The sequence below is a fragment of the Dufourea novaeangliae genome, unplaced genomic scaffold, assembly GCF_001272555.1.
Source record: "Dufourea novaeangliae isolate 0120121106 unplaced genomic scaffold, ASM127255v1 scaffold235, whole genome shotgun sequence".
Lineage (NCBI taxonomy): Eukaryota > Metazoa > Arthropoda > Insecta > Hymenoptera > Halictidae > Dufourea > Dufourea novaeangliae.
The window spans coordinates 724,952-747,173 of NW_015374123.1; the positions used below are offsets into that span (position 1 = coordinate 724,952).

A 22,222-nucleotide genomic window follows, 5' to 3' on the forward strand; every position below is an offset into this window, starting at 1 on the left:
GCAGCCAAACGATATATTACTTGATACAATCTGGGCGAAGAATCTAAAGCGTTCAAACGAACATTTCGTATGTTACTACTTAATAGAACCTCTGAATGTGTCTATGATTTCAGAATATTTACGAACCGATTCGTTATTAAGAGTGGAAACATATGGAAACAAACAAACTAGTATTAATTTGTTAATTGATCAATTGGTTAGTTGATTACCAAACTGTTATTCTGTAGGTGTTCCAAACATTCTTCTTTTTTACAATACGGTGTACAAGATATTTCAGATCAAAATGGAAATATGTACAATATATTTTTCCAGTGTATGGTAGAAAAATCATTCAAAATCAGAAGTTGCCTATGTACTAGTATAACATGTATGATTATTGAATTAAGTTTTATAGGTAAAATTCTTCTGACCACTGATACATTAATAAATTCTTTTCGTACTTTACCAGAGATAACAAATATTCACTTCGAGCTGAATTATTTACTCATCTATAAACGGAAACGTTAAGCTTCTTAATGAATGGGACTTCTTTGAGAAACAATTTTTTCATAATTTATCTTAATAATGGTAATGTAGTTATACATTAAAATAAAAAATAGAGGCACGTCCCATTCAAAATTTGTTATGGTCCTATGCTTTATATTATATTTAATATTAGTAGACTGCGAATTATACGCATTTACAGCACACACGATTCTCCAGAATTCACTATACTTAAGAGCTTGATGAATTTTGAAGAATTTTTTATTTTGTTTGGAACCTAGTAGAATAGTAAATGAGGTAAACAGATCTTGCTTTGACTCCAGTTCCTCTGAATTAACCCCCAAAAATCCGCAGTCTAAACCTTAGTATAAACTTATTACTGAACTGATATGTTTTTAAAATTACTTCACTCTCACCGAACCAATTCTGTTACGATCTTCAAGTATCTATACATGGTGGGCTTTAATTCGTGGTACAAACGAGGTCAGGGAAAGAAAAAAAAAAAAATCAAAAATAAAAAATTGCGTTAGAGGCTTCATTTTCGAGAAAATCGAATTTAAAAATTAATCTGGAACGCGCATTTTCATCATGGTATTAAGTAGAAACGGAATGTAATGAACAGACACGCCAGTAATGTCCTATTCAAATGCACACGTATCCAGCAGAATTTCACATTCGATTATCTCGAAAATGAAACCTCAATCGCAATTTCGTTATTCTTGATTTTCGCCTTCTTTTGAGCCGTATCACCTCTCTAATCTCATTTGTACCACGAATTTTGGTCCACCCTGTGATATAATACGATAATTATTAACTGCTCATAGAAACTTCAAATCAAATTTTGTGAACCTTGTATTTTTGGCACTAGGAATAAACTTTTTTATTTTTACGATAATCAGAAAGATGTCGATTAGAAAGCATTTCAACTTATTCGATGTACGCTGATTAATTCGACTTTCATGGTGAAATAGAAATTATGTTATCCATCACGAATGGAAAACGCTGTTCTCTCTTATACTCCCAGCTCAGACTAAAGTTTCGTTCCTTGCTTTACATGGAGGTTTAACGACTTCACGAATTTTCGCGATTTGTATGCGACACGACGGTACTGTCGACATTGGGTCACCGTGAATAATCGCAAGTGTCAACGGAGGTACAGTACGCATCGTATGAGCGGTTTAATTTAAGGTCGCCGGTTTAATTCCTGGTAGAAAGCGCGCGCCCGTGACATTAGTTGGAACGCGACGCAGAGGATGGGAAAAATCGAAAGAATGCTTTTCTGGGGCCCCGAACGGGTCCGTTACTTTCCACTCGTTCGGCTGCCCGGACACGTACATTTCATGCGATTTTTCAGTATAACGTCCCGATCGAGACCACTTTATACCCAGCCTTTGTTTCACGTGGACAGTAAAACTCGATGGAATTTCTTTTCCGCATATTTTCCTCGGGCAACTGCGAACGAACGCGCGGCCAACATTTACTATGTAGTAATCATTGCGACAAGAGGAATTACTGAAGTGATTTATGTCATTCTCGATGAACATTGAATGATACTAATTATTATAAGTTATTTCCAATCTTTTGTCTCCTGACTCTATTTTCACAAAATGTTAAATGTCAAACGTGTTGCGCGACAGTAACAAATTGTGAGTATATTCATAAACAAGAAAACCAAATAATCAATTTGAAATATAATAACAAGTTTTTGGTTGTAGCAAAGTTTCTGACGTCTTTAAGACGATATTTAAATGTTGGCAGACTGGGTGGGTCAATGTTGTATTATCATTGTAAATTTCTTGTTAATTAATCAACTATAATAATTCTAGGCCCAGCATTGTATATTCGTTGGCAAATTGTCATAACTTTTTCGTCGTAGGCCCTATTTGGGGTTTTTTTGAGAATTTGTAGGCAAAAACACTAACTATATACCAACTAACTCCCAACTGTTGGATACCGTTGGCCAACCATAAATGCTACTAGAGATGCAACGATCTAATATTACAAATGACTTTACAGAAATTCGCCGATTTAATGTTCAGATCGTAGTCTCTTTATTGAGCACGTATATCTTTCTTCTGAAAAGGAACATGTTGTCTTTTTGATCTTTCCAAGACTCTCGATAAATTCGGCAAGAAGGAGCACAGCTTTCGGCCATCGAATATGGCCGCGGGTCGTATAAGAGGAAGATGTGCCGTGGATGAAAATGGTTATACTTAGGGGCAGAATCCAGAAATTCCCATCCACGTGATTGTCTATCAGAGCGTCGGGCACGACGGGAACCGTGAACACGGCCGAGGGCGGAGATGATTTATTAATGAAGATATTAACGGACCGAAAGCGTGCCACAGAATACTGAGATTCAACTATCTAACAGCCAGCATAACTCATGTTTATGACTCCATAGCGGCCGTTTCTTTCTCCAGCCTTTGTCAGACCGTAGCTCTTTTTCTTTTCGCACACCCGCTACACAGCCGGCAATTAATGCCGAAATCGCTGGGGAAACGTTTGGCGAAGGCGTTCTGCGGTTTTGCGACAATATCTGTATGATTCACATTTAATGCTCCACGAGATTACGTGGACTAGTAGGATGTGTGCTATTCTCATCGCAATGCAGCATTGTTACGTTACAATTTGTTTCTATTGTGCACATAATAGAAGGGTAATGGCGGAACAAAAAATTGGATCCAAAGAAGGAATATCTACGGAAAGTTGTAACCTCTTGTGTAATATTAGGCGAGTGTAAGAGTTTCAATGGGTTTTGCTGTAAAAGAATAGAATAATAATGATTTTAATTATAATTTGATAATGATTTAATGAAATGGCCAATAACTCTTTTATAACGTACGAATTTTCAATAGAAATGATTTTTCTAATAAATAAATTTTAACAATATTATTATTATTGAATTTGTATAATTAAATTGCATTAGTCTACAGTTCATCAGAGAGTGGGATTGGCGTAACAGCTTCTCCAGACTAGTTAAACATCTTTTATATAGTGTTTGTATCTTTACCCCTTTCAATTTCCAATTCTTTTTAAAAGGTCAATTTCAATTTTACCTTAAACGTTAAAACACATTCAAGTGCGTTAAATTTTATTCTAAACAACAATTCACTGTGTTATATCGATGCCGATACATAATATATGAACATCATTAGACTGTGGATTTTATGTGACATTTAATAAAAGACAAAACTTTCATCGGATCCAATGACCTATCTATTTTAGTACGAACCCAATAAGATATTTAAGAGGAAATATAAACTTCTGGATTTGCTCCTGTCTTTATAAATTGCTTTAGAAAATGTTATTTTACATAAAAATTCGCAGTCTAAACATCATTGTTTATTGTGTCCACAAAACTATCACGATCATGCCGACTACAGAATATCTATCAAAACTTCTGTAGTGACCCGGAACTTCTTTTAGGATGAGTCAGAACGTGTTCAATAGACAATTAGAGAACTTTATGAACTATATGTAAGTAATTGTACGAGTACTATTTAAAATGATATGTATGAATTTATAACATATGTAAATATGCAATACACGTTAATATATACATAGACTTTACTTGTAATTTATGGATAGACTGCGAATGTCTGTGAATATTAAAATTTTTATAAGAGAATTAAAAATAATTTACGCATTGAAAGCTTAATGTACAAAGATGTTTCGTTTCTGGTCATGGATCTAAACAAGTTTGTAGAATTGAACATCGTTTTATTTAAGGATTTCTATTATTATTGTTTCTGTTCATTTTTATTCAATATATTTATTTCATTAGCGTTACCTTAGTTATGCAAATTATATTTCAAAATATTTAAAACAACGACCTAAGACCTAAACAATTACATATTAGGAAATATATTTATCGAAAAGTATTTCACTGTAATGCTCATTAACTGTGGAGTTAATGCAATAGTTTATACTATTGTACTTTATCTAGACACATAAAAATGTTTAATTTGTAAATTACATAAAACCCACAAATATTTTTATATTTGTTATTAGTTCATTGTCTGCATTACACATTTACTTAAACAACACCTTCGATGTAATTCTGATGCATAAAGAAACGGAAACATTACATATATCTATTTTTTTAACACTGCCATTTTTCCAACTAAACTGATGTAATTAGACTGTGGATGTTTATGTATTTATAGCATTTCCCAATCCAGAAAACATAGTGAAATGAAGATTTTAATGAAATAATACCAAATTTTTGTTAATAACATACAAAAAAACTCCAGCACAGGAGACAAAATTTTGTTCAATTTTGATTTTTATATATTAGTAGGTATCAAAAATTCTAATTTTGCATAAACATTCACAGTCTGCTGGTTATACTTATTTTCATTATTTTGTATCAGTTTGAAATTTTTCGACACACTGTTCAAATTTCGAGGTGAAAAATTTTTCCGACTTTACATCTTAATCAGTGTGTATCGTAATACAGAGGAACGCCTTCCCTTATGAGGTTGTTCGGGGGTAGCGGCGGGACCGAGAAAAAGGGAATAAGTGAGCCTGGGAGGGAAAAAGTGTAGCATAGAATAAGTTTCAGTGGGATACATTAGCAGAGTTATACTCCCAGAGGCAGTGCTGGGTTGTGCGATATATCTCGGTTATTTTTTACCGTCGTCCCTCGCGGCACGCACGAATACGTGGAAAGGGTGATTTCGTCACCCTTTTATGAACCCCCTTGCAAAGAAGAGAAAAAAGGGCACCCAGCTATCGACACGATCCAGGCCTTCGAACACATTTTTATAGAATTGTATCATTTTATAAAATCGACGAATAGCCTTGGGAGACCAGACTTCACACTTAATAATTGATGGAACATATTATTATAGAGAGGAATAATTAAATTCACACATAGTATATCAAGACTCAACAGAAATAATGATGTTCCTATAATTTTCATTAAATTATTATAAAATAATGTTTCTTATTTTCATTGTATGTGAAACCTAATCATATACATTTGAATGATAGTACATATACATATATGTACACGTACGTATAAGTTAAACCTTATTCTTATGCAGCGGTTATTTAAGCGTTCCATTTCTCTCGTCTCCGACTCTTCCAAGAAGAGCATATATTATAGAAGTTTGTATATCCTGTTAATAAAGTTTATTATAGACAAAAAGATGTAAATTTATGTCTGTTAATTGTTAATACAGTGTTTATTTTATTGGACGTTATTCAGTTATATTTATTGTAAAAAGCGTAACCATTATAGAAGAACCTCGATTACGCAAACTGGTTGGACAGTTCCATATAAACAATGTTACTAAACATTTAATTATTTTGCTCGATATCCATTCTGTCACGTCAAGAGGTACGCCGCATATATGACAATAGCTGACTATACATATGTATACATATACACTGCCTATAGCTGACAGTATATGACGAATAAATAATTGTAAAAGATCATCAAAATCAATGAAAAGTACGTTGATGAGTACAGCAGATATTGGTCTTTGATTTATTTTATTCTGTAATAATTATTTTCTATAATAATTATTATTACTATTTATTTTATAAGTTTACTATTTATTGAATATATATTTTAATTTGATTTTTAAACGTTATTAAAGCTTGTAAGTTTAAAAAATTTACAATCAAGTAATAATAGTAAGTAAAGGCAATCGACATTTTACCATCTACATGTATTGACAATACACGTTATTGTCTATATGTACTGAGAATAGATTTTGACGTGAACTCCTTTACACTGTTGCAATCGATATTTTTTTTCAATAAATAGAGCATTGGTCAGCAACAGTAAGTAAGCAAACGCGGTTCCATATGTCGGTATCGAATCGTATTTTCCACGCGCCACATTTTCTCACACGGATGATCGGAAGTTGTCCCAGGGGTGAGGGATATTTTTATATTTATGGCGTCACGAAGGGGAAGGAGGATGGTACTAATGCCTGCCCCCTTTTTTTTTTGGTAATAACCATCCGCGATAGTCACGCGGAGCGAGAAGAGTCGAATTATGGGATGGGTGAGGGTATTTCGTGGGGTAAAAAAAGCTTATTCCGAGGGGCTGTCTATACGCAGCAGGGTGGTTATATTTTTTTAGATGTACCAGGCCGTTTTTATTTTCTGGGCTTCTATCGTTTCGATTTTAATTTCCAATTACATTGGATTAATCAACATTTTCTCTCTTCGGTAATGAAAATTTGAATAGTTAATTTGCGTTGGTATTTTATAGAAAACAAGGGCGAAGAAGAGGAACACATGTGAAGTATAAGTTTGAAGTGAGGGTGTTGTTTGAAATTAAAATTTAGAAATCCTAGTATATTTAGCTTAGATTATAACCTTATTTTGTATTACTTCGCTGTGTAACTAGTAGTTAAAAATGTATAAATTATCGTATAATACATTATATACATACTTCTAATGATTTCAAAACTATTTGTAAATGAACGTATTTTAAAAACAGTGAGAAGGAGTACAATGAAACAATATTTAGAAAAACATCAATTAATAAATTTGCGTATAATATTTATGTATAAAAAAGAATAATCTATTAATTTATCAATAAAAATTCATGTAAATATACAATACATTGTATGAAATATTAATTATTATACAATTTGCTATAGTTTGATTTTTTGCAAGAAGGCAAAACAAGTTTGATAATATTTGGTTATGGCCTAAGTTCTCATTATTCAATACTGTAGCTTTGAAAATTATATTCGCGAAAAATATAACCCGTGTGAAAGTGGTCTTGCTTTATTTACTATGTCTTGTAAAAAGAATTATAAGGATACGTAAGCGATTTATTTTTCGAGGTTAAAATTCAGAATAAAGTAGGTACTCATAATAAGAAAAACCAAAATTAATATAATAAAAGCTTGAATAATATTATGGTATTGGAAATAAGTATTTCAATTTTAATACTACAAAAGAAAGGTAAATTATAGTTGGTACTTAATTTGTTAAAAATCTACGCTTATTTTCTTAACAATACTACGATTTCGTGAGTTATAGCTAAGAATAAAATGTATACGTAAATATTTACTATTAGTTTCTCAAATCATTAGATTTTATAATACCATATCATTTATATTTATCTAACACAGTGATGGGAAATGTTCAGATTTGTAGACATTTGAAAAAAGTATTTCAAAACACGAATATATGTATATAAACACTGTTTTCTAAATTTTCAATGAATTATTATTTCATTTCTGTCAAATTCAAATAACGAAGCTATTCGAAGCTAATCTAATCGCTGGAAGCAGCGAAGTAAACCAATATTAAATGTACAAAGTTTTAGGAATGTTATATTCGTTCGATATAATTCGTATTCGCCGACCCAACATATGCGACCGTATGAAGGATACTATTTTGTTGTAGAAACTATCTTTACAGAAATGAAATGTTTCCTCTCATTCAATGTCATGCACGAATAAATTTAAGCCAGTTAGGAGTAATGACGAGGTACTGCTAGGGGTTGCTACCGTATTGCGAAGGGTAGGTCGATGATAGGTCGTGTACCCCTAAGAAAGGGGGAATGACAGTAGAAGCGGTTCTACGTTACAACGTTTGCAAGTAGATATTCTATTTTTCATAACGACTATATAGTACTTCATGTTGTGTTATTGCTTTCTTTGCGAAGTTTATCGTTGCTATTGATTTAATGATTACATTTGACAAAAAAATCATTTATTAAAATTACCATTTGACTAAACAGAAATATTAACAAAGCACTGTGTAAATATTTTAGCGATATTTAATTATATTTATTATGACAAATCATTACTCCTTCGATTTATCTTCATTTAATATACTTCGGTATTCGATATTATTTACAATTTTGTTTTCTCCCATTTATTTACGTAACATCAACTGCAACGCGTTATTAGCGACGAGAATGTTCAGTTACATTACACTGGTAAGTAGTTTTGTTTCTTTGAGAAATTGCAGAAGTGGACTTATTTTTTAATGGTTCGAGAAGTTCTTTTTTAAGTTGTAGCTTGTGTTATCTGTTTGTCGTTATCCTTAAATATTTACTACAATATATAATTAAGTGGTTATTGAATTATGCGTGTTAGTGAAATGTTATCGACAAATTTGCAAACTAACAATCAAACGATGATTTATTCTTTCTACCAGAAATATTATACCAAAATTTCAATGTTCTTTATCAAAGATATTTCACGGTGTTTTACAGAACCAACAAATTTTTGCTATCTGATACATCAAATTAATGAATGCAACTGGTAAAAATAAGTTTCTTTGATTACAGAATACGTAAAATAGGTTTTCACAGTTAACAGAATACCTTCTGTAACATTTATTTCGCAATTAAACACAAAAGCTAATTTCAATTCGCAAGACACTAGTAACAAGATTTAATTTAATGCGCACTCTCTGCGAGTATTAGCTTCCTTTAAACCACCTATGTACTGTTCCTTCCTAAAAATATCAATTTAATACTTTTATGTCAATATATTAAACCCAGTAGACTTTACAAAACCAGAAAAATAAGAATTTGCGCTCGACCTAAAATACTTTGTCGGATTCGGCATTCGAACTTCAACTATCACTGCCATTGGTAACATCTCGAAACATTTATTCTGCCATTTCGCTTTTTCCTTGCAAAAAAAAGAAAGTTTCACGACCAATCCATCCTACCCTTTTAAAGCTACATCACTCTTATTAATCCTTCGCTTCAACTTGTTATTACATAGTTATCCGTTCGGAAGGGAGGAAACTTAGCTCTCCCACATTTCCTCCAGAGACACCCTTTATTATCGGAAGTATATCGTAGGGAAATCTGCACTCGCTCCGCTGATTCTTGCAAATGTATTCCGATTATATGCCTTCTTTGTACGTTCCTATATCGCGGGGACACGATTTCCGCGAGTCCTTACGGTGGGAGGCGTCAAAAAAAAAATAGCTTCGTGTCACGAACGATCATTAGAGACTTTTTTTTTATTTCAAATAGGGTGACGCGTGGCAGGGTCAGGGATAACCCCTGACCGTGGACAAAGCGCGGAAACGGTCATTCGCCCTGACTATCGTGCGCCGTACAGGTGCCGAGTATTACAAGATAAAATAATCATACCCCCAACGATCGTACCGTTCCAAATTCAAGCCTTGTAATCTGACGCATTATAGATTATTGAAAAATATATTATCAGGTCGGTTCATACGAAATGACCCTTAACCCCTTCCCGTGCCATACGGCTCGACGAAACTCGGGCCCAAGCGGTAGGCATCGACGCGCGCTAAACAGACCAGACTGATGCTTGTATTCATGTTTGGCCCAAGTATCTCGTCGCGAGTCTGACTCGCGATATTCATGTTTGGGCCAAAATCTTCATTGCGAGTCAGACTCGCTAAAGTACGAGAAGGGGTTAATGGCTGTTCACACAGGCTGTTGAACTTCTTCTGAACTGTAATGAGCACATAATGACGTATGAAAGTTTCGGCTTCTCCATAGTTCTACAAAAATGGGTCAACCAATAAAAAAACAAATATGAAGATCGAAGATACATCATTCAAACTAATCGAACCTGATACTGAAATTTGGCGCGAAATGAAAGATAATAAATGTCAAATTTTGCATTTTCAAATTCGGCAAGTTTCATACTTAACGATCCAATACTTAGCTTTTTGCAAAATATTATGGAAACATTTGATAAATATTTACAAATAAGTATCACCGATAGTATATCTCGATGATGTTTCAGTATGTTGTCAAGGTACCCTGAGTAGTGTTGTGAAGGTTTTACATGCGGTCGATGTTTATTAAAAATTTATTAATAAGAAACGTGACAATTAAACAGATGAGGGTTCATCTTACTGATTTCAATGATTTTTGGATATGCCGTTGGGGACGTTATTCTAAACAACTTTTTCTGATACATATCACTTTTGCTCAGACTTAGTTTCTACGATATTCGAAAAATATATTCGATACTATACCTATATGATGTTTTGCTGTTTATAACATGTACCTATGTTACTGGTACACACTAACACGGCTCTAGCATCGTTTACGTGCGAGGTATATAAAATATGAATTACTGTTACTGAATTACTTTTTTTCTTGATCTGCCGGTAACCAACTTTGATCAGTATAATGCTTCAGAATTGGTTAGAGACAGTTGTTCGAATTTTGATAAAAACTTAGATGCTTCTATCAGAATAATGGCAGACTCAGTAATAGAAAATGTAAATGAATAAACAAAACTAAATAAACTGTTTCGAAGAAATGTTTTTGTTGATAACATTTTAATAAACAGCGACCGCCGAGTAAAACCTTCACAACACTACTTACGGCGATGACCTTGACAACTTAAACATTAAAAAGTCATCGTGATCGGACGGTGGTATCTTTTTCTAAATACTTACCAAATTTCTTAGGGAGATTTCAGGCATGGCAAATTTCATGTAATGGTAACTGGTAAGTTCTTAGCGTGAGTGGATTATCTACGTTCATAAGCAAAAACCAAAGTAGCTAATAACTTAGCATACCGGTGGACGTTATTCATCATGTTGATGAAACTTTTATGAACTGTGTAATATATTATTACTGATTATTCCATTATTACTCCGAAGGTTGTCCCAAAAGTATTGAACACAGGTAACGTACGAACAACATTTTATACAGGGTGTGTCAACTAACTTGATCACCTCGAATATTGACTTAACGGTACACTGTATTAAAATTTTGAGGCTTGGAACTTTAATGGCATAATTCTAAGTAAAAATGTGTTGACCTTCATACGTCCTAAACCTAATAGTTAACGAAATATTTACAAAATAATCACTGTATTGAAGTTGAGGGCCATCAGTTCGAGTACCCCGGCTTTCAGATAGTAAGTACGTATTAAAAATTATTTCGTAAATATCTCGTTAACTGTTAGGTTTAGGACGTCTGAAGGTCAACACATTTTTACTCGGAATTTGATACTCTATCGATCTATGGTACAAACAATAGGTCACCTCCTTAAAAAAACAAAGGTGATCTTGAAATCTCTGAAATTCCACCACGGACAAAAAAAAGCACGTAGTACCTTATAAGATGTGCCCCTTGATGCCATTTAAGTTGCACGCCTAAAAATTTTCATCAAATGTACCGTTAAGTCATTAATCGAGGAGATCAAGTTAGCTAAGACACCCTGTATAACAGTTCCAAACAGTTATTTCCGGAACAGTTTCAACCCCTGATTAATATCTACCATCGAATGCGAACACATTCTGATTCGCGTGATAGGCCGCGTGACACACAAGACGTCGTTCGTCTCATTGGCAGTGACGTGTCGTCCGAAAAAATTGAACGGGAACGGTTGTTTCTCCCCGGGCAATTACCATCGTTCCCGTTTAAAACGTTTTAATCCGGACAACGACCTGTCGTGTCCCGCCGTGGCATTTTGATACACGTCGGCCCACCCAGACACGGTTCCTAGCAGTCACGAGATACCCCGAGGAACGATTGCGAAAAGACCAAGGCGGTCGAGCACGGGAAGTTGGAAGTGTTCCGATCGAAACGTCGATTTCACGCTCCGCGCCGTTCCTCGTCGAACGTGATACCCCTGTTTAGTCGATATGTCACTATGATCGCGTACCCTGATACAGGTGATTTTCCAGAAAGAATAATTTCGACCATCCAACAATTCTTAGTTTCACCTTCCACCACCTCCACCACCTTTCCCTCTTCATTCTTTTTATCCCCATTTCTCTCCTCGTCTAGCACACCTTGTTTCCCGCTGATCGAACATCGACGACACGAATCGCCGACTCGAAGTTCAAAGCGGAGCCGTTTTAATAGAAGATCAGCCGCTTTCTTGACAACCGCATCTCTTCTATTTCTCTTTGACAATTCCCCCTGCCACTCTCCGGCAACAAAGGAATTCATTTTCGCGATTCCAGCGCTATCGGATATCGTGACTAACGACGGGGTGGTAATTGGATAGCTTTGAGTTTTTAGAAAATTGCTGTCGCACATTTGTGTTCTTATTTATAAAAATGTGATAAGTTTTTAAAAACTTTTGTAAAAATTGAATTTTTTATCTATTTCGTGTTATGACCACTTTTATAATCACCAACAGATTTGTTGGATAACTAATTTATTAAAGGACTCAATATAGTGATGTTTCGTTATGTTCAAGACCGAGTAATATGAATTTATGTCATTATATGTACATACATGTACACCAAAGAATAGGAATCTAGTTTTGCTTACATATTTGATTATCAATTATAGAGATTAGGTTCATTTTATGAATAATTTCTATTAAATTCTAAACACAAGTAATATATTATAGAGTCAATTACGGTTATTGTAATACTACGTATGTTCGCAAGTTATTCTGTAAGGAAAACTTCATATTTTTTTTTAAATTTGAGTATTTATATGCGTTGAAATCTAAAGTATAATTTTTTCGTACAGTTCAACGACTGACAAAAACTATAGCAAAGGCCAGTATTTTCAATTATACGTTACATTTGAATTTACCTAAGCTAAACAAAGAAACTGTGTAGGCGTCAAGCCAATACCGTCCAGGGAAATCGATTTGATTTATAAATGGAAGTTTTAAATGATTGAGTAGCAAGGCTATGCAGTATTGTTGTTGCATACAGAGTATAGACTTATATGTATACATCGATCGAACAGATTATCTTCCCGGTGTAATAAAATAATCCTTCACGCCACTTGCTTTCTTTCACTTCGTTATAGATACTTTGAACAATAAAGGATCGTTCCTCTAGTGTTAGAATTTTTTTGGTATAATTATTGTGATAAAGCAGAAAACAGAGAAAAAGAGAAGAATACGAAGCTTCATGCCACCTGCCTTCTCCGACTTCGTTTATACTTTGAATAATAAAGGATCATACCTTTCTAGGGTTACAATTTCCCTGTTACAATTACTATGATAAAGCAGAAAGCAGAGAAAAAAAGAAAAATACAGAGTACAATAAGAAGCATACAAATAAAAAAGTGTAATAGGTCAGGTTCAACGGAAGAAACAATTGTTGAACGTAATTCTAAAATCGGCAGTATACCAATTTTGATAGAAAAGTTTTTCATGTGTGATCATATTCGACAAGGTATATTTTGGAGATGTTTGCTAGTGTTTGAAGAAAATTTTACGGAGTCAAAAATAACAATGAATTTTTAATCCGACGAAAACTATTTCATTGCAGATGATTAATTACCCCGTTAATACTGATATGGTAGTTCAGTTCCCATTGTTAACATGTTTATATATGCATGTTGGTACGTGCATTTTTTGTCGATTGTGGGAAGAGGTTTCGGAAAACGTTGAACGCGGTGAATAATGGAATGACTGTAATATGCATTCAGATTATTCTGAGCTCAATATCCGCATTGTTTGGTACAATACGCAAAGATTACGAATGTACATGACAATAGACAAACTTGACTGTTCTTGGGTCGTGTTAAGGGTCGAGGTTGACGCCAGACAAACTTCACGTTACGTTCATTTTCATATGCTTAATTGTTCTTTTCTCTGAAGCTACTGAGAGGAATAAAACTGAATTTTATTATTTAACTAGTATTGATTGCAACAACTAATATTTAGTTTCAGTATAGTTTCAACAATTTATTTTCAAACTGTTAATTTATTTTTATCAAACTGTATATAATTTTTTTATGCAATTATTGGTTTACCACTATATTAGTGACCTATAATAGGATGTGGAGATAGCTTTTTGGCAACTTTCGTTCACAAATCATTAAATATATTCACATCAAGTTTTCAATATTTTACTTCAGTGATAAAAGTATTTATTCTATTAATATCTTTAACAACTTGGATTTTTTACGACTGTCGTTGGCGCCCGACGAAGTTCAGTAATCTGCCATTACTGGTCCTTAAAGATTGCTACCAAGCACTTATTATTTGCGAAAGGATATCTACTATTGTGACTGATCACACCATTCGCCTTGAAGTTTTCTTTAGTCGTTGTGGCTGATGAAAAGTTTGCATATAAGTCGTTAAACATGTACGCCATAACGATCTTTGTTCATCCACTAGTTATGCATTAAAATCGTTAACATTAACTCACAGAGTGGAAACAACAATCGAATGCTCGATATACAACAAAATCTTATTTGTCCAAAAATTTGACATAGTTTTCTATTTTGTGTACAAAAAATCTACACGCTTGAATTGAAAAGTATTAGGACACTATCGAGATATAAAATTATTAAACCTATAACAGATACGTTGTTTAAGAAATCTTAAATCTCAGTACGCCATAAGTACGCCAATATACCACAATAACAGTTGCACCAAATGTGTATGTATAAAATACCACAAATTTACAGTCAGACCAAATGCCCTAGTATTTATGGGCACTTACCTACGTATGTTTATATACACAATAATTATAGAATTATTTTTTACGTAATTCAAAAGGTTTCAAGAGACGACTCGAATAGCAACAAAAATTTGTTATAAGTGTCATTTTTTAATGGATTTTTCAAGATTTTTTTTACGTATATGCGCATAATTTGTTGTATGTTATAGACAAGATTATTATGCATTTATCCATGTATAATAGCATGACTTTGAAATGTCCTTCGACTCTAAATATTTTAAATTTATTTATAAAAAAATTACTCTAAAAATTTTGAATTCACTTATATAATTTTGTCCACCACCTGATTCGCCTCTTGAAACCATTGAAAGTATGTAAAAAATATTTCTCGTATGATCGCAGATAGAGAAAATATTTAGGTGGCCTATTTCAAGCGGTACACTCTGTATGTTATAACATTTTTCTTTCTGTATTTCTAACAAGTTTCTTAACTGCGCTATATAACGTGTTATGCTACACAGGGACTTAAACCGGTATTATTTTGATACCGGTATTATGCCATCAAAGCTATACCGAAACCGACATATTACCGAACACCAAAATAAATACCGGTATTTTTTCGGTTCGTATAAGGGTAGGGCTTATACATATAGAGTTATATAGGGCGAAGGTACAACTGAAAATACCGGTATTTTACGTTTCAGTAGAAGTCCCTAATGGTACATAGTGCAGACGCAGCTTTAGTCGCATAAGCGACAGGTTAACACTCGAACCCCCAGCTAAATGACGACGTTAACAAACCCTCAAAAGAGAGATGTTCCGATGGAGCATTTCCTTTCGAAACGAGACTCGTGGTACATATTCGAACACGCGTTTGACACGGGGCGCGAAAGATCCGCGATATGCTGATTTGCATGTGGGGTGAGGGAATCGCTCGAGTGGAGCCGACAAGGGCGGGGACGGAAAAAAGCTTCCTGGTCGCGCGACGTAATTCAAAACAAGGCTACCGTACTGGTTTCGAGTTTCATGCTGGAGCAAAAAAAGCTAGGGGAGAGAGAGAGTTCGAGGGTAGGCGGGAAGCTAATTTGAGGTTAGGCTAATTTTGCACGCAATGAAAAAAAACGTCGCTTGGGGAGGCAGCCACGAACACGCGGATAAAAAACGCGGACGTGGCTTGTGGGGGCTTGTAGAAGTAATTAGAATGGTGATTTCGTTATGGGGGGGGGGGGCAGTTGGTATATAGAAGAACCTTCGTTCGCCTATTTTGGACTTTGAATTGTCGAATACCGTCGTGAAATCGTGACGAATTTTAAACTGATACCTACTTAGATTAGTGTTTAATATGGGGCTTTATATTCTAGGAGGGTATGCAGGTGTTTTGATATTTGCTGATCTACTTAACCCTTCGCGGATGGAGTTCGTTAAGGTTGAATGCTCTGCGGGACCGTGTTTGGTACTGTGGTAATAGTCGAAATGCCTTCATTCAGTCCATTATAAGACATTTATGATTTTTTCTTCGGAGGATAGCATAAACTAGAGATTCGTCGAACCCATATATGAGCAACGTTTATTTTTTTATGTTAAATATATTGTGAGTCACAGGAGTATTCGTACCCTCGCAATTCTTGAATTCGTATGATTAATATTCTTTAACAATATACATTCTGATACGTTTATCAATAAGGATATATTGTGCAATAACTAAGCTTTCGAATAGTGTATCGTTCATTCAAAATAGTGATGTACGTACATGAATGGAAACTCAGCAAATCATCGATAAGTTAACCTTAAAGTATTGAAATTCGTACAATTTAAAGGGCCACAGGACATTGACATATATTTACAAATATTTTGATTCCACAAGGATACAGCTGGTATGAGTACGAATATTTTTGATTCCACAAGGATACGGCTGGTATGAGTATGAATATTTTTGTGAGTTTCATTTATATTACTATGAATGTATATACTACAGTACTATGAGTTTTCACTTATATTACTATGAATCTCATATTAATAAAACTTATATTAATATGTTATTTTTCAATAAACGACGCATCATTCAAAAGATTAGATATTGCGCTACATATCCCTATTGGTAAACATTATAGAATAGATTTAGTGTTAAAGAATTATTAGTCATTCGAATTCGAGAATTGCGAGGGTACGAATACTTCTGTGACTCACTGTATAGGTATATGTATAAATACAGAGACTACTCCGAAACCTTCCGCAGAACGCATTATAGGTTCATCGTTTGTAAAGGATTAAAGAAGGCGAAGGATTGAGGAAGTAAAATTACAAAATTGTGTGAACACGATGTCGCAAACGAATAGTTAATGGTAAAAGAAATCTTCGAATTTATAGTACTTATAAGTGTTTATAAGGCAATTACATTGTCTGCAATTATTTTGGGTGCTGACGAGATGTATTACTAGTATTGCTCTTAATATTGATACCGGTAATATTCCATTACTAATTTTTAATGTCAATTTATCTTATTGAATACACATTTTTGTCATCATGTTTGTAGCACATGTTTTCATTTCAACTTTCATGTTATTGTGTTTTCAAAATTATATAAGTGAATTCAAAATTTTTAGAGTAATTTTTTTATAAATAAATTTAAAATATTTAGAGTTGAAGGACATTTCAAAGTCATGCTATTATACAACTTACCTTCTATGCCAAACTGTTTCTACATACGCCTGATAAAACCTTTGCACTGTTACTGTAAATCTAAAGTGTTTTTTTTTAATTCAGTTTCTTATGCTGTCGACATCTTTGTATTTTTTCCTTCCCAATAAATGTTGTAAACCACACAGTTGTTTATAATCAGAAGGACTTATGGCTGAATTGTACTATTCAACAATTCTGGGTGTACTAATGCTATTTGTTTCTTTAATTTTACTAATGCGGACAGTATATGTGAGAAATAATAATTTTATTAGCCAATTACAAGCGAATACTACTACTAGCAGAAAGTAATCAAGCAAACGGAATAACATGATCAATAACATAATTACTTATATACCCAATGTGAAAGAGAAAGTACTTTGTATATACGAAATAAAATTAATTACAATCTACACTTAGAGTATAACTACGTAAGTATTGAATATACAATACGATGAAAATGGTAAAATACGGTGTAAATACTATTTACTAAATAGTATCACGTAATATTCAAATTCTCAGAACAAGGAAAATGATAACTACAGGAACCAGAAATATTCCTCAAGGTCTAAAAATGATCGAGTGCTTCCTTCTCCTTCTGTGTTTTTCCCATAAATAAAGATATCTATTTTTATATTAATATCTTGCTTAGATACAGATAACTCTATGATAAACATTAAAATAAAAATATAACTCTCTAACATCTGTACGCAATATTATTCTGAATATACCTATGTTTAATTTATTCATAACACTTAATTTATTACATCACATACTACTATAGTAATTTTAGGAACACAGTTTGTTGCAAAAGTAAATTTGACAACAGTTCGAAGCTTTTACTATTCGACAATGCATACGGCGTTAACTTGATGTAATATAGAGAAAAACTTTCGAAGTTTCCGTCACCGTTTGTTGCCCGAACAACTTTTCTTTCTTCGGAAGTTCTCGTTTGAATACACGTTTCTGTGTGAAATGACAACATTCTAGGGACAAAAGGCTAAACCAACTAAACAATTAAAGAGCCGTCTTACTATTGAATATCCGATAAAACCACGACACACGTAACGTATCAGAACTGGCACGAACGTGTCTGCAAACTTTCTCTTTCAACGACACAGATTAAATAAACAATTGCGTTCACGCGTCGTAATCACTCGTGGCGAATTTCCATTGGTGTTACGCGTATAGAGAATTTATTTGTACAGATTTTCAACACGATTATGAACAAGTATTTGAACTTTTGTGGCACCTAACAAAATTACTTCAGTAATATATGCGAATACATAATGGATTTAAGCGAGAATATATACGCATAAAATATTTATTATCAAGTAAAAACTTATAGAATATTGCGATTCTAGTCATTACGACACGTATGCAAAATATTGTAGTAAAACAGTTTAAATAGGAATATTTTCGTAACTGACTAATATTTTAATACAAAAAGAAATTGTACGACTAAGACCACAAATCTGATAATGTTATTATCTACTTAAATTTAAAATCATTACAATTTCTTCAAAATTGTACTCTAATGAGACGTTTAACTCTTTTTCTATTTTAGAAAATCATCACAAGCATAAAACAATTAATAAATAATATTATAACATAAATCTCATGTCTTTCAGCTTAAGTAACTATCTATTTAAAATTAAAATAACTATCATTTATTTAAAACTGTACACTAATTAGAGGATTAATTCTATGTTCTACTTCAGAAAGTCTTTACAAGCATAAAACAACTAATAATTAATATTATAACACAAAATCTCATGTCTTTCAGCTCGAGTAATTATGTACTTAATAAAAGGATATTCTATTTATTGTATTCTATGTCTAACCCAACTATTAATGAAGCTAATAAAAGTGTTACTAGGAATATAATAATGATAACGTCCACATAAAATACGTCATCGGTATCGCTAAATAGCTTCAAATAAAAAAAGTCTGTAAGGTGTTAAACACGTCACAGAAAAACAAGTCTACTCAAAGCGTGCACAAACAGATACATTTTACCGTGTTTCCATCGGACTCCGCGTAAAAATTTGAATATTTATCGTTGTTACTGACCTGTTGATGGCCAGGACGCGACTGAGGCTGGGAGAGAACCTGGCCTGCATGGTCTACTTGCACCGCTGAAACTATCACAAGCATTTGATGTTTTATTCGGTCTTGATGATGATTCTTTCGTTTTTTTTTCTTTTTAAATTACGTTACTTTTATACACGAAATAATTTCGAACAAAGAACTAGGACACGATCGACATCCGAAGGATCTCATTAATGCCAAAGAACTTCGATTAACTCGAAAGTACACCGTGAAATCCGCGCCCGGAAATCGTAAGTGGTCGCCGCGCGCGGTCATTATAATTTCTGAACTGATTCGGAGAAACTACAGAGCAGGCCAGACTCTCTCTCGCCTCGAAACCGACGCCTCCGTTGTGAATTGTATGCAGAATTCTTTATACAGCCGTTTCACTCTGTTCGCCTTGGAAAACTGTGACCTGCGCCTCGCCCCGCACCGCAACGGTGTGTCACAATAATAAACATTGAGCACTGGATCGTTCAAGTAGTACAGATCAATAATAACGCTTGTGGTTTTCATATTGCAGTCCAATTGTCGTTTCATTCTTGGCACGCGGAGTCCAGTTTTATGGCGAACGCGGAGACTTTGGTGATACACGAGATTTATACATTAGCAGTGAAAGAGTATTAAACGCGTCGATAGTAGTACGTTGACTGAATATAAAATTTATATTTTAAAGGTGAATTGCTCCCATTCGGTTAATGTTATCTGTGAAATATATTTTATTATTATCCTCGCTGTCAGATCACGGAATTGTCAGCTTTGTATCGAAGAATGATACGTTGTAATTGGATCGAAGGCGTCGGGGAGTCGAATTTATAAACGCCTTCTCTGGCACAAAGATGATTAGACGTCGGGTTTTTATGGAAATTCGTACATTTATGGGAAAATTTGTGAAAACACAAATTGAGCAGTACTTTACTTCCTTTATTAAGGGTTTATTAAATAAATTATGTTCTGCATATTCAAGCATAAAATCCGCAGTCCAGTGAACATATTTCTTATGATATTATTGCACGAATAGTATAAAATGAAAATTATAATGAAAAATTCATTATTCATTCAAATTATAGTAAAATATTATAGTTTATATGTTTACTATAATGTATATGGTTCATAGTCTTCTTTTGAAGAAGCACATTATAAACATTGTAATCTTAAAAATAATGTACTAGGTGTATCAATAATATAATCCACTATGGTTTGTCATATTCAATAGGTAGGTACTTATGGTCGATGAAATCAGAAACCTGCTATTTCAGTGATATTTATCCTCATTCTAGAATATTTGCCACCATTTTGAAAGATGAGAAGGTTAGAAAAATCTTTTAAATTTAAATTGTATTTTTAAAAAGAAATAGCCCAGATAGCACACGACGCCTTGAAGACGTCCATTTTACGGTTATTTTAGGTCTAAGGCGCCTTTAAGCCGTCTTCTAGGCGTCATTGGACGTTATATGCTATTTTGGAGTGGATTACCTATTGGTAGATCTAATTTGTCAGATGTCGTTTCTATATGAAATATAAGTGTGTGGATAGAAGAAGTTTTCAATTAAACGAAGCGAACGAATTAGGTATATTGAATTACTAAATAGAAAATTATAACAAAAGAAGTAACTCGAATGAAATGAGTACTTTTTTCCTTTTCGAGCTTTAAAAAATTCAGATTCACATCTCTGTGAGCAAAATACTTCCCCTTGGTTAAATGGCAACACTGTGTGTGTAGTTAAGTATAGCCGTTAAGTATAGGCGTAAGGTAACGAACCTGTAATTAACATGCGACGCAAAGTGCGCGTATGAAATTGTGGGTCGATAAAGGATGTTAAGTAAAGCGTTCTACTTTTGCAGTCGTTCTGAGTAAAATCTTTCAACTTTCAACGCGTTTTCATCGATATTTTTTGGAGTCATGCAACATTGACATTTCAATATTTTCACGATTACAATGGCATCTGTGTAATAATTAATTAAAGCCATGGTTGGAAATTAAAAGGAGAACAGAGTGATTTCTTAGAAAAATATAAGGACCAATTAAAACTCGTGAATATATCTTCGAGTAAGTAGAAAAACGTAGTGTATATTTAATGTGTAAATCCTTATTAATTTGTAATACAGCAATACTCGGTTAAATATTAGATATATTTTCATATCAAAATATATCAACGTTGATATCCAAATATATAAAGTTGCTACAGAAAAAAGGTAGAAAGAAAGGAAAGAATACAGAAAGAAAAGTTAAAATATGAAAATGAAAAGTATAAGAATATAAATAGAAATGTATAACGAGTGAAGTCCAGCTATATGCAGTAAACTATTATTCTAAATTAACAACATTTTTCATTCGTTTATTGAGCTGTAGAACCAAGAATATATATTTGAGTACACATACTTATTAAAAAATCATATCTTTAAGGTAAATAAGGTGTTTCAAGTGTTTAATCTTGGATATCGTAAATCCCTATGGGTTTTGCCTAATACAAGACAAGATCGAGTACAAGACTGTCTACATCCTGGATCAAGTAGCCCTAACACGTTCCGCATCATCTAGGACAATATGCAAAAACCATACAGGTAGCATAAAATCGGTCTCAAGTTACGCCGCCTTCGCTGTCGAATACATCAATAGAGTGCACCGACTCGAAAATCTCGCGAT

At 33.6% G+C, this 22,222-nt stretch overlaps 1 protein-coding gene across 1 annotated transcript in view; it reads right to left on the minus strand.

Annotated features, from left to right (window-relative positions):
- The window catches only part of LOC107191214, a 44,240-nt gene extending 24,672 nt beyond the window's left edge, over positions 1-19,568 (minus strand). Inside the window, 1 exon segment of the mRNA XM_015580197.1 lies at positions 19,558-19,568. The gene's annotated coding sequence lies outside the window, so the exon portion shown is untranslated.
- Between the last annotated feature and the right edge of the window lie 2,654 nt (positions 19,569-22,222).